Source organism: Nicotiana tabacum, chromosome 23, assembly GCF_000715075.1.
Source record: "Nicotiana tabacum cultivar K326 chromosome 23, ASM71507v2, whole genome shotgun sequence".
Taxonomy (NCBI): domain Eukaryota; kingdom Viridiplantae; phylum Streptophyta; class Magnoliopsida; order Solanales; family Solanaceae; genus Nicotiana; species Nicotiana tabacum.
This window is the reverse complement of record NC_134102.1, coordinates 109,097,129-109,111,992: the sequence shown is the minus strand read 5'-3', so window position 1 is coordinate 109,111,992 and position 14,864 is coordinate 109,097,129.

The following is a 14,864-nucleotide window of genomic DNA, read 5'->3' as shown; positions in this document are numbered from 1 at the left end:
GTCTGTATTATGTTACGGGACTTATTGGTATATTCGTACGGGATCCCAAGTACCCCGAGTGTGACTCGAATCGAAATCGGAACAAGAATTGGACTTAAGCAAAATCTAAAATTTTGCCTTATGTTGTAATCGCACCTGCGGATTTTTGACCGCAGGTGCGAGCTCGCTAAAGCAAGCTTTCCATCACAAAAGTGGCCTGGTAGTCTAGGCAAAGGTCCGTAAGTGCGGAAACTTGTACGCACTCGCGCGTCCGCAGAAGTGGATTTGACAATCGCAGAAGCGGAAGGCAGCGCAGGTGCACATTTGTCCTCCGCAGATGCGAGGCCTCGCCTGGCAGCCCCATTTCACAGATGCGAGATTTTTCTCACAAATGCGATCTCGCATGTGCGAGCTCAGGCACCGCAGGAGCGGAAATCCCCGGGCAGTGTATATATCGAAGAGTCCAACATTTTTACTCATTTTGGTCATTTTGAGCTCGGTTAAGGCGAAGTTTTGAGAGGTTTTCATGAAGTTTTGAGAGGTTTTCACAAATATATGTCTATATTCATCATTTATTTCGAATTTAGATGGAAGAAATTGGAAATTTTGTAAAACTTTCCAAAAATGAAAAATTTAGATTTGAAGGTCCATTTGACATCGGAATTGGATAATGTTTGTATGGTTGAACTCGTAGCGGAAAGGGTGTTCGGATTTCGCAAGTTTTTTTGGGATTTGAGACGTGAGTCTCACTATCGAATATTTAAATAAATTTCGGATTTTTATCTGGAAAAGTATTAAATTCATATGGAATTAATTCCTATGATTCGTATTGAGTATATCGAATTATTTTTGAATAGATTTGAAGCTTTTGGAGACAAATTTAATCCGAAAAGTTGTGTTCGTGTAATTAATTGGAATTTGCAAAGCGAGGTAAATGTCGTGGTTAACCTTGACTTGAGGGAATAGAACCCTTAAACTATTTGTTATGTGAAATGCATGTGAACGATGTATAGGCGAGGTGACGAGTGTCTATACGTCGTCAAATTAATTTTTTGCATAATTACTTGAAAAATCATAAATCATTTTAAATCATGAATTAATTATTATAATAATTATTTCTCTCCTATTCTTTATCTAATATTAATTCTTGAATTCATGCATTAATTGTTACATGATATTTGAATTATGTGTCTTAATTGTTATTTGACATTTAGCATATTAAATATTAAGCTGCCTATTTTCTCCCTGATTTCCATAATAATTTGTTATTCGTCATTGTGATGACCCGAAATGTCATCTTTAAATTTAATAAGTAATTTTGTGTTCTAAGACCTCGAAAAACACTAATTATCATTTCTCGACTTGCGTGCGCACTCCGTAAAATTTTTTGGAATGTTTTTATGTGAAAAATAAATTAAAATGTGAACTAGAGTCTTAAAACTCAATTGAGTTGACTTTGGTCAACCTTTTGAGCAAACAGATCCGAATAAGTTTTTGACAGTTCTGGTAGCTCCGTATCGTGATTTGGGACTTGGGCGTATGCCCGGAATTTAATTTGGACGTCCGTAGCTCAGGTTATGACCATTTAACGGAAACTAGTAATTCAAAGGTTAAAGATTTCCAAATTTGACCACGGGGTTGACTTTTTGATATCGGAGCCGGAATTCGATTTTGGAAATTTGAATAGCCCCGTTATGTCATTTAGGACTTGTGTGCCAAATTTGAAATCATTCCGGATTCATTTAATATGTTGTGGCACGCGATTTACAAATTGAAAAGTTTAAAACTCAAAAGTTCCAATCGGGGTGTGAATTGTAATTTCAGCATTGTTTGACATGATTTTTGACCCCTAGTAAGTTCGTATTATGGTGCGGGACTTGTTGGTATGTTCGAACGGGGTCCCGAGTACATCGACTGTGACTCGAATCGAAATCGGAACAAGAATTGGACTTAAGCAAAATCTGAAATTTTGCCTTCTGTTGTAATCGCACATGCGGATCTTTGACCGCAGGTGCGAGCTCGCAAAAGCGAGCTTTCCATCACAGAAGCGACCTGGGCAGGCTGGGTAAAGGTCCGCAGGTGCGGAAACTTGCACGCACCCGCGCGTCCGCAGAATCGGACTTGACAATCGCAGAAGCGGAAGGCAGCGCAGGTGCGCATTTGTCCTCCGTTGCTGCGAGGCCTCGCCCGACAACCCCATTTCACAGTTGCGAGATTTTTCTCGCAGATGCAAGCTCGCATGTGCGAGCCCAGGCACCGCAGGTGCGGAAATTCTCGGGCAGTGTATATATCGAAGAGTCCAACATTTTTACTCATTCTGGTCATTTTGAGCTCGGTTAAGGCGAAGTTTAGAGAGGTTTTCACGATTTCGAACTGAGTAAGTGTTCTATAACCAAAAGTGATTATATTTCACAAATACATGTCTATATTCATCATTTATTTTGGATTTAGATGGAAGAAAATGGAAATTTTGTAAAACTTTCCAAAAACGAAAAATTTAGATTTGAAGGTCCATTTGACATCGGAATTGGATAATGTTTGTATGGTTGAACTCGTAGCGGAAAGGGTGTTCGGATTTTGTGAGTTTTTTTGGGATTTGAGACGTGGGTTTCACTGTCGAATATTTAAATGAATTTTAGATTTTTATCTGGAAAAGTATTAAATTCATATAGAATTAATTCCTATGATTCGTATTGAGTATATCGAATTATTTTTGAATAGATTTGAAGCTTTTGGAGACAAATTTAATCTAAAAAGTTGTGTTCGTGTAATTAATTGGAATTTGCAAAGCGAGGTAAATATCGTGGTTAACCTTGACTTGAGGGAATAGAACCCTTAAACTATTTGTTATGTGAAATGCATGTGAACGACGTATAGGCGAGGTGACGAGTGTCTATACGTCGTCAAATTAATTATTTGCATAATTACTTGAAAAATCATAAATCGTTTTAAATCATGAATTAATTATTATAAAAATTGTTTCTCTCCTATTCTTTGTCAAATATTATTTCTTGAATTCCTGCATTAATTGTTACATGCTATTAGAATTATGTGTCTTAATTGTTATTTGATATTTAGCATATTAAATATTAAACTGCCTATTTTCTCCCTGATTTCTATAATAATTTTCTATTTGTCATTGTTTGTTTCATAATTAAATCATAATTATTGTATGCTTGTTGTCTTATAAGTTTATATTAATTATTGCATTTATTAGGAAAATTTCTTCTATAAGAATTGGTAAATTGATATATTGGAGGATCGGGTTGCACGTCGCAACAAAATTGATTGGAATGGATATATTGGAGGATCGGGTTGCACGCCGCAACAGACTTATTAAAAAGTCCATATTGGAGTATCGGGTTGCACGCCGCAACAGACTTATTAAAAGTCAATATTTGGGGGATCGGATTGCACGCCGCAATAGACTTATTTAAAAGTCAATATATATACTTGATTAAAAATAATTATATGAGAGGATTGAATGTGAATATAAGCTGAAAGCGGGTTGCACGCTGCAACAGAATTGATGAAAATGATAATTGGTTATGACTGCTGAATTGGCTTCAATTATTATAAATGAGTTACCTGATTTATTTCTATTATTTGTTGTTGTTACTAATATGGCGTACATGTTAATGTAAGTGACCCGCCTTAGCCTCGTCACTACTTCGTCGAGGTTAGGCTCAGCACTTACCAGTACATGGGGTTGGTTGTACTGATACTACACTCTGCACTTCTTGTGCAGATTTTGGAGTTGATCCCAGCGGCGTATCATAGGCTTGATCGGATTTCAGCTACTCAGAGGAGACTTGAGGTATAACAGCACGACGTCTGCAGTTCTGAATTCCCCGTCTATTTTAGTTTAGCTGTGTGTTTATTTCCAGACAGCTTTATTTTATTCAGGCCCTTATTTGTATTATTCTAGAAGCTCGTGCACTTGTGACACCAAATTCTGGGATGGTATTTAGACACCATTGTTTTTATGGATTATTCACTATATTTCAGACTTTACTTCCGTATTTATTTCTTTATTATTAATAAATTTCAAAATTATTTTAAAATGGCTAATATTATTCTAACGTTGGCTTGCTTAGCAAGTGAAATGTTAGGCGCCATCACGGTCCGAAGGTGGGAATTTCGGATCGTGACAGTTGGTATCAGAGCACTAGGTTACATAAGTCTCACGAGTCACGAGCAAGCTTAGTAGAGTCTGAGGGATCGGTACGGAGACGTCTCTACTTATCTCTCAGAGGCTATGAAGTTTAGGAACAATATCACTTCTTTCTTATTCTGTTGTGCGATTTTATTCTATCATCGATAATTGAACCATTCTACTCTTATTCTCTCGCAGATGGTGAGAACACATAATACCTCTACCAATGGACAAGGACCAGAACCCCCAGTGGCAACTATGGCCAGGGGGAGAGGTCGAGGCCGAGGTCATGCTAGAGGCCGAGGTAGAGCTCAGTCCAGAGCTCGAGCAGCTGCACTTCAGGAGGAGGTTCAGAATGTACCAGTTGGACCAGTTCAGGTCCCGGAAGGATTCATAGCCACTCCAATACTTCAGGACGCTCTAGTCCGTTTGGTAAGTCTTACGGAGGGCGTGGCCCAGAATGGTACATTTTCAGTGGCACCAGCCGTCTCACAGGCTGGGGGAGGTGCACAAATTCCCACTACTCCCGCTCCGGAGCAGATGGCTCCCCAGAATCAAGGTCCAGCAACCCCGCCAGTTAGGGTAGTTCAGCCAGTTGTTGTGGCATAGACCGGTGATAGGCCTGCCATGTCTTTTGAGGCATTATTGAGACTGGATAAGTTTACTAAGCTCTTTCTAGTTCACTTCAGTGGTACACCTTCTAAGGACCCACATGATTATCTTGAACGCTGCCACGAGGTGCTGCAGGACATGGGTATAGTTGAGACCAATGGGGTTAATTTTGCTGTATTTCGGATGACGGGTTCCGCCTAGATGTGGTGGAGAGATTATACATTGACCAAACCAGTTGGATCACCTGCACTTACCTAGGAGTAGTTCCCTCAGCTATTTCTGGAGAAGTTCCTCCCTATCACACTAGGAGAGGAATCCCGCAAGCAATTTGAGCGTCTACAGTAGAGCAGTATGACTGTTACTCAGTATGAGTTCCGTTTTGTGGATTTGGCCCGTCATGCTCTCCTTTTACTACCTACTGAGGGAGAGAGAGTGAGGAGGTTTATTGAGGGACTCACTCACCCTATCAGACTTCAAATGGCCAAGGAGACCGAAAGTGAAATTTCTTTTCAGGCGGCTGCTAATGTCGCAAGGAGGATCGAGATGGTTCTTGCATAGGAGAGAGGGCAGAGGCCTGATAAGAGGCCTCGTCAGTTTGGTGGTTTCAGTGGTGCCTCGTCTGGAGGCAGGGGTAATTTTGGTAGGGGTCATCCTCCCAGACCGTTTCATTCAGCACTCCATGCATCTCCCTGTGCTTCAGGGAGTCACGGTCCTATTATGCTTTACTCTGGGCCGCCAGCATTTAGTGCACATTAGCTGCGATCAGTGCACCACCACTCCAAAGTTACTACATCGGTTATCCAGCCCATCTGGGTCAGCTTCAGCAGCCACGACATCAGGATGGGTGTTATGAGTGTGGGAACATTGGTCACATTAGGAGGTATTGCCCTAGATTGGCGAGTAACAGATCTCGGCAGGATTCTCGAGCCATCATACCGGCACTGGTTGCTTCACCACCTGCTCAGCCAGTTAGAGGTAGGGGTCAGGCAGCTAGACGGTAGAGGTCAGGCCATTTTAGGTAGAGGTCAGACCGTTAGAGGTGGAGGCCAGCCAGTTATAGGCCGTCCCAAGGACGCAGTTCATAATGGTGGGGCTCAGCCCCGATTTTATGCTTTTCCAACTAGGCCAGAGGCCGAGTCATCTGATGGTGTGATCACAGGTATTATTCCAGTTTGCCATAGAGATGCTTCAGTTCTATTTGATCTAGGATCTACTTATTCCTATGTGTCCTCCTATTTTGCTTTATATTTGGTTGTGCCTTGTGATTCTCTGAGTGCTTCTGTGTGTGTATCTACACCAGTGGGAGACTCTGTTGTAGTAGATCATGTCTATCGTTCGTGTGTGGTTACTATTGGTAGTCTTGAGACTAGTGTGGATCTTCTACTTCTTGATATGGTAGATTTTGATGTCATCCTGGGTATGGATTAGCTATCACCTTATCATGCTATATTAGATTGTCATGCCAAGACAGTGACTCTAGCCATGCCGGGGTTACCTCGGTTAGAGTGGAAAGGAACTCCTGGTCATTCTGCCAGTAGGGTTATTTCTTATATGAAAGCTCGGCGTATGGTAGAGAAAGGGTGTCTAGCCTATTTGGCTTATATTCGAGATCCCAGTGCAGATGTTCCTTTTATGGACTCAGTACCAGTTATTCATGAATTTCTAGAAGTATTTCCTGCAGATCTGCTGGGGATGCCACCCGATAGAGATATTGACTTTTGTATTGATTTGGCTTTGGGCACTCAACCCATTTCTATTCCATCATACCGTATGGCCCCGCCGGAGTTGAAAGAATTGAAAGAGCAGTTACAAGACTTGCTTGATTAGGGATTCATTAGACCCAGTGTCTCGCCCTGGGGTGCACCAGTATAATTTGTAAAAAAGAAATATGGCTCTATGCGGATGTATATAGATTATCGGCAGTTGAACAAGGACACTATCAAAAACAAATACCCGCTACCAAAAATTGATGACTTATTTGATCAGCTTCAGAGTGCCAAGGTATTTTCAAAGATCGATTTGAAGTTTGGTTACCATCAGTTGAAGATTAGGGCATCTGATGTCCCTAAAATAGCTTTTCGGACTCAGTATGGGCATTACGAATTCTTAGTGATGTCATTTGGGTTGACAAATGCCCCTGCAGCATTTATGGATTTGATGACTCAGGTGTTCAAGCCTTATTTAGATTCTTTTGTGGTTGTATTTATTGATTATATCTTGATTTACTCCAGCAGTCGAGAGGAGCATGAGCAGCATCTTCGAAGTGTGCTTCACACTTTGAAGAATAATCAGTTATATGCCAAGTTTTCAAAATATGAGTTTTGGTTAGACTCAGTTGCCTTTTTGGGGCATGTTGTATCGGCAGAAGGCATAAAGGTGGATCCTAAGAAGATTGAGGCAATTTAGAATTGGCCTAGACCTACTTCAGTTACAGAGATCCGGAGTTTCCTAGGTTTAGCAGGTTATTATCGTCGGTTCGTTGAAGGGTTTTCATCTATAGCAAACCCATTGACTAGACTGACCCAGAAAGGTGTCCCATTTAGATGGTCAGACGAGTGTGAGTTGAGTTTTCAGAAACTTAAGATTGCTTTGACTACGTCACCAGTGTTCGTATTACCCATAGGTTCAGGATCATATACAGTATATTGTGATGCATCTCACATTGGTCTTGGTGCAGTATTAATGCAAGATGGCAGGGTGATTGCATATGTGTCACGACAGTTGAAGGTTCACGAGAAGAATTAGCCTGTTCATGACTTAGAACTGGCAGCCATTGTTCATGCGCTGAAGATTTGGAGGCATTACCTCTACGGTGTCTCATGTGAGGTATTTACTGATCATCGTAGCCTTCAGTATCTATTCAAACAAAAGAATCTTAATTTTAGGCAGAGAAGATGGTTGGAGTTGTTTAAAGACTATGATATCACAATTTTGTATCACCCCGGAAAAGCCAATGTGGTGGCCGATGCTTTGAGTAGAAAGGCTGTAAGTATGGGCAGTCTTGCGTATATTCTGGTTGGTGAGAGGCCATAAGCTGCAGATGTTCAGACTTTGGCAAATCAGTTCGTGACGTTAGATGTTTCAGAACCCAGTCGGGTTCTAGATTGCACAGTCGCTCGGTCTTCTTTATATGAGTGCATGAAAGAGAGGCAGTATGATGATCCTCATTTACTTGTCCTTAAGGACACTGTGCGGCACGGTGATGCCAAACAGGTTGCTGTGGGGGAAGATGGAGTTCTGCGAATGCAGGGTCGTATTTGTGTGCCTAATGTGGATGGGCTTCGTGAATTAATTCTTGAAGAGGCACACAGTTCCAGGTATTCTATTCATCTAGGTACCGCCAAAATGTATCAAGATTTGCGGCAACATTATTGGTGGAGGAGAATGAAAAAGGATATAGTTGCATATGTAGCTCGGTGTCTGAATTGTTAGAAAGTTAAATACGAGCATCAGAGATCTGGTGGTTTGCTTCAGAAGTTAGAAATTTCTGACTGGAAGTGGGAGCGTATCACTATGGATTTTGTTGTTGGGCTCCCACGGACTCAGAGAAAATTTGACGCAGTTTGGGTCATTGTGGACAGGTTGACCAAGTCAGCACATTTTATTCCAGTGGCAGTTACCTATTCTTTAGAGAGGTTAGCTGAAATTTACATTCGTGAGATTGTCCGCCTTTACGGTGTGCCCGTGTCTATTATTTCAGATCGAGGTACGCAGTTTACCTCATATTTCTGGAGGGCTGTACAGTGTGAGTTAGGCACGCGGGTGGAGTTGAGTACAACATTTCATCCACAGACCGGTGGACAGTCAGGCGCACTATTCAGATATTGGAAGATATGATGCGCACTTGTGTTATAGACTTTGGAGGTTCTTGGGATGATTTCTTGCCACTTGCATAGTTTGCTTATAATAATAGCTACCAGTCGAGCATTCAGATGGCTCTATATGAGGCATTATATGGAAGGCGATGCCGTTTGCCAGTTGGCTGGTTTAAACCGAGAGATGCTCGGTTATTGGGTACCTATTTGGTACAAGATACTTTGGATAAGGTCAAGATTATTCAGGAGCAACTTCGCACAGATCAGTCAAGGAAAAAGAGTTATGATGACCGTAAAGTTCGTGATATTGCATTCATGATTGGAGAAAGAATATTGCTCCGAGTTTCACCTATGAAAGGAGTAATGAGGTTCGAAAAGAAGGGCAAGCAGAGCCCTAGGTATATCGGACCCTTTGAAATTCTTGAAAGGGTGGGTGAAGTAGCCTACAGGCTTGCATTACCACCTAGTTTATCAGCGGTTCATTCAGTGTTCCATGTGTCTATGCTCCAGAAATATCATGATGGTGATCCGCCCCATGTATAGATTTCAGCTCAATCCAATTGGACAAAGATTTGACTTACGAGGAGGAGCCGGTGGCTTTTCTAGCCCGGCAGGCCCGACAGTTGAGGTCTAAGAGTTATCCTTCAGTTCGGGTTCAATGGAGAGGTCAGCCTGAAGAGGCATCTACCTGGGAGTCCGAGTCGGACATGCAGAGTAAATATCCACACTTATTCACCAGCTCAGGTACTTTTTCTAACTTCGTTCGAGGATGAACGTTTGTTTTAGAGGTGGAGAGTGTGATGGCCCAAAATGTCATCTTTAAATTTAATAAGTAATTTTATGTTCTAAGACCTCAAAAAGCACTAATTATCATTTCTCGACTTGCGTGCGCAGTCCGTAAAATATTCCAGAATATTTTTATGTGAAAAATAGATCAAAATGTGAACTAGAGTCTTAAAACTCAAATAAGTTGACTTTGGTCAATATTTTGAGCAAACGGACCCGTATAAGTATTTTGACAGTTTTGGTAGCTCTGTATCGTGATTTAAGAAATTTAATTTGGAGGTCTCTAGCTCAAGTTATGACCATTTAACGAAAACTAGTAATTCAAAGGTTAAAGATTTCCAAGTTTGACTACGCCGTTGACTTTTTGATATCGGAGCCGGAATCCGATTCTGGAAATTTGAATAGCTCCATTATGTCATTTAGGACTTGTGTGCCAAATTTTAAGTCATTCCAGATTCATTTAATATGTTTTGGCACGAAATTTACAAATTGAAAAGTTTAAAACTCAAAAGTTCGAATCGGGGTGTGAATTGTAATTTCAGCATTGTAAGACGTGATTTTTGACCCCGAATAAGTCTGTATTATGTTACGGGACTTGTTGGTATATTCAGACAGGGTCCCGGGTACCCCGAGTAAAATTTTGCCTTATGTTGTAATCGCACCTGCGGATTTTTGACCGCAGGTGCGAGCTCGCAAAAGCGAGCCTTCTATCACAGAAGCGGCCTGGGAAGACTGGGCAAAGGTCCGCAGGTGCGAAAACTTGCACGCACATGTGCGTCTGCAGAAGCGGACTTGACAATCGCAGAAGCGGAAGGCAGCGCAGGTGCGCATTTGTCCTCCGCAGATGCGAGGCCTCGCCTGGCAGCCCCATTTCGCAGATGTGAGATTTTTCTCACAGATGCGAGCTCGCATGTGCGAGCCCAGGCACCGCAAGTGCGGAAATGCCTGGGCAGTGTATATATCGAAGAGTCCAACATTTTAACTCATTTTGGTCATTTTGAGCTCGGTTAAGGCAAAGTTGTGAGAGGTTTTTCACGATTTCAAACTGGGTAAGTATTCTATAACAAAAGTGATTATATTTCACAAATCCATATCTATATTCATCATTTATTTCGGATTTAGATGGAAGAAATTGGAATTTTTGTAAAACTATCCAAAAATGAAAAATTTAGATTTGAAGGTCCATTTGACATCGGAATTGGATAATTTTTGTATGGTTGAACTTGTAGCGGAACGGGTGTTCGGATTTCGCGAGTTTTTTCGGGATTTGAGACGTGTTTCCCACTATCGAATATTTAAATGAATTTCAGATTTTTATCTGGAAAATTAGTAAATTCATATGGAATTAATTTCTATGATTCGTATTGAGTATATTAAATTATTTATGAATAGATTTGAAGCTTTTGGAGACAAATTTAAAAGGATAAGCTATGGCCGTGTAATTGATTGGAATTTGCAAAGCGAGGTAAATGTCGTGGTTAACCTTAACTTGAGGGAATAGAACCCTTAAACTATTTGTTATGTGAAATGCATGTGAACGACGTATAGGCGAGGTGACAAGTGTCTATACGTCGTCAAATTAATTGTTTGCATAATTACTTAAAAAATCATAAATCATTTTAAATCATGAATTAATTATTATAATTGTTTCTCTCCTATTTTTTGTCAAATATTAATTCTTGAATTCCTGCATTAATTGTCACATGCTATTTGAATTATGTGTCTTAATTGTTATTTGACATTTAGCATATTAAATATTAAACTGCCTATTTTCTCCCTGATTTCCATAATAATTTGCTATTTGTCATTGTTTGTTTTATAATTAAATCATAATTATTGTATGCTTGTTGTCTTATAATTTTATATTAATTGTTGCATTTATTGGGGAAATGTTTTCTATAAGAATTGGTAAATGGATATATTGGAGGATCGGGTTGCACGTCGCAACAAAATTGATTGAAATGGAGGAACGGGTTGCACGCCGCAACAGACTTATTAAAAGTCAATATTTGGGGGATCGGATTGCACGCCGCAATAGACTTATTTAAAAGTCAATATATATACTTGATTAAGAATAATTATATGAGAGGATTGAAAATGAATATATAGTGAGAGCGGGTTGTACGCTGCAACAGAATTGAATGTGAATATATTGTGAGAGCGGGTTGCACGCTGCAACAGAATTGATGGAAATGATAATTGGTTATGACTGCCGAATTGGCTTCAATTATTATAAATGAGTTACCTAAATTATTTCCACTATTGTTGTTGTTAATAATATTGCATACACGTAATGTAAGTGACCCGCCTTAGCCTCGTCACTATTTCGTCGAGGTTAGGACACAGTTGTTTTTATGGATTATTTACTATATTTCAGACTTTACTTCCGCAATCGTTCTTTGTTATTAATAAATTTAAAAATTATTTAAAAATTGGTTAATATTATTCTAACGTTGGCTAGCCTAGCAAGTGAAATGTTAAGCGCCATCACGGTCCGAAGGTTGGAATTTCGGGTCGTGACAGTTGGTATCAGAGCACTAGGTTACATAGGTCTCACGAGTCACGAGAAAGCTTAGTAGAGTCTGGAGGATCGGTACGGAGATGTCTGTACTTATATCTAGAGGCTACGAGGTTTAGGAAAGACCGCAGAATAGGTCTGCGGACCGCATAATGACCGCATACTGAGGCAGCCATTTTACGAGCCGCAGAAGCGTTATGCGGTCGCATATGCGACCGCATAGTGTGTTTCGGGGCTTAATTTTTCTGGTTTTATAAACCCGACCCCATTCTTATAAAACACTATTAGGGGTCATTTTGAAGGGTTTCATCTGATATTTTAGAGAGAAGTGAGAGCATTTTAGAGAGAGAAAGTGAAGATTTAGTCATTTATCCATTAATTCTTGTTCAAGGTCTAAAGATTTCACAAGGATCTTGCTAGGGCTTCAAAGAGGTAATAATTTCTTTCCCCAACTCTTCAATTTTGGGTTTGGAGTAAAGATGGGTGATTAATAATATAATTCTTGGGTGTGAGAGTATTATGTATACGTACCAATAAGGTTGTGAAAGATTGTTAAGTTCAAATGGGTAAAGATTGGGTTGAAAATGGTAGAAATCTTCAATGACTTTAATTGAAGATTTGAGGGTCGAGTTGATGTCGGAATTTGGTGAAATTTATATGGTTGGACTCGTGGTTGGATGGGCGTTCAGATTTTGTAACTTTTTTTGGGTTTTGAGACATGGGCCCCACGGGGCGATTTTTGAGTGTAATTTTGGATTTTGTGGAAAAATTAGTATTTTGATATGGAATAAATTCCTATAATTTGGGTTGATTGAATCAAATTAATTGTGGCTAGATTCGACCCATTCGAAAGTTGTTATGCGCAGAATGGAATTTCTGGAGCATTGGTTAGCTTGCTCGACATTGGATTCGGCTTGTTCGAGGTAAGTAACTCTTCTAATTTTGGAGCTAAGGGTATGAACCCTGAATATACGTATTATGTGAATTGTTTGGAGGTGACGCACATGCTAGGTGACGGGCGTGTGGGCGTGCACCATAGAATTGTGACGTAATTATTTCGTGGAATTTTGTAGTCAAATAATCTTGGCTTTTTCCATGCAGTTTTATGTGTTAAAGAAATTGAGCTGAGAATCATATTAAAAATCATGTTGAGGCTATGTGCCAGTATTATTGGGACCCACAGAGGTCATATTGCTATGAATTATTTGTTTTAAATTGAAAATTCATACTCAGTCATATTCATTTCATTGCATATCATATCTCAGTCTCTGTTGTTTATTTATTGATACATCATATCATCATATTTGGGCTATTCTCATGACATTGTGAGCCCATGAGAGAGAGACTGGAGAGATTGATGACTGAGGGAGGCCGAGGGCCTAATTATGAGAATATTTTTGGGATCGGGTTGCATGCCGCAGCAGGCCATGTTGGCTTTATATATATTATTACTATTATATGGATCAGTGCTGCCCGCCTGCAGCAGGCCTTATTGGCTTATTATGGCACGTGAGTTGTTTGTGCGGATTCTGATATGATATTATAGCACGTGAGTTGTCCATGCAACACGTGAGTTGTCCATGCAGATTATAGCGCTTGGGCTGAAGGAGCCCCTCCGGAGTCTGTACACACCCCCAGTGAGCGCAGGTACCTACTGAGTGCGAGTGCCGAGCATGAGTGCCGAGTGATTTGGGAGGATTGAGTGAATGTAAGGTATGGGTTACTGAGAGGACTGAGTGACTGTGAGGACTGAGTGACTGGGAGGATTGAGTGATTGGGAGGACTGAGTGAAATGATACTCTGAGAGTATGCATATGATTTTATCACTGAGTTGCATCGCATTGACATGCACACATGGCATACATGCATAGAGATGGATTTTTCCTCATGTTGTACAGTATCACATCATTCATGATTTCTCACACATGTTGACAGATGGGCATAGTGATGCAATTGTTTTAGACGGGTTATTTGGAAAGAAAATGAAATATCCCATTTATTATTGAAAGGATTTTGGGAAAATCACAGTTTTCAGACTTACTCATATTTTGGTGATTTTAGTGAAAAGAATTGAGTTTTACTATTATATTTGAAAAGAAAAATATTTATTTTTCCGGAACTGTGAACGAGCTGAGCACTTTGTTATTGAGTTATTCATTGTGTTGCCTCAATTCTGTTGTTATGAGATTTGTTTTCTAGATACTGTTGTGGACTATTGGTTTTGGACCCGACCTTGGTAAAAGCTCGTCACTGCTTTCAACCTAAGGTTAGGTTTGTTACTTACTCAGTACATGGGGTCGGTTGTACTGATAGTACACTTCTGCACCTTGCGTGCAGATGTTGGCTGCTGATGTTGCTGTGTTCGATGGGAGCTAGATTTGAAGATGTATCTGCGTTCCGGTTGTAGCTGCCCCTTGTTCATGGTAGCCTTAGATTCATAAAACTCTGTTTATGCACTTCTCAAATAGATGATGTATTTATTTCATACCAACTTTGTAAACACTATTCTTAGAAGCTCATGATTTGTGCTACCAGTTCTTGGGGAAAAGTATTGGTTTTAGATATTTTCTTTAAATAATTGCCTCATTAATTTCATTGGAATCAGATAGTTGGTAATTGGCTTACCTAACGGGTTGGGTTAGGTGCCATCACGACTAGTTGGATTTTGGGTCGTGACAGGTATAGTCGAGACCAATGAGGTTGATTTCACTATATTTCAGATGATGGGTTCCGCCAAGAGATGGTGAGGAGATTATACATTGACTAGACCAGTTGGATCACCTGGACTTACCTGGGAGCAGTTCTCTCAGCTAATTTTGGAGAAGTTCCTTCCTATCACACTGAGAGAGGAATTCCGCAAGCAATTTGAGCATCTACAGCAGGGCAGTATGACTGTTACTCAGTATGAGTCCCGTTTTGTGGATTTGGCCCGTCATGCTCTCCTTTTACTACCTACGGAGGAGAGAAAGTGAGGAGGTTTATTGAGGGACTCACTCAC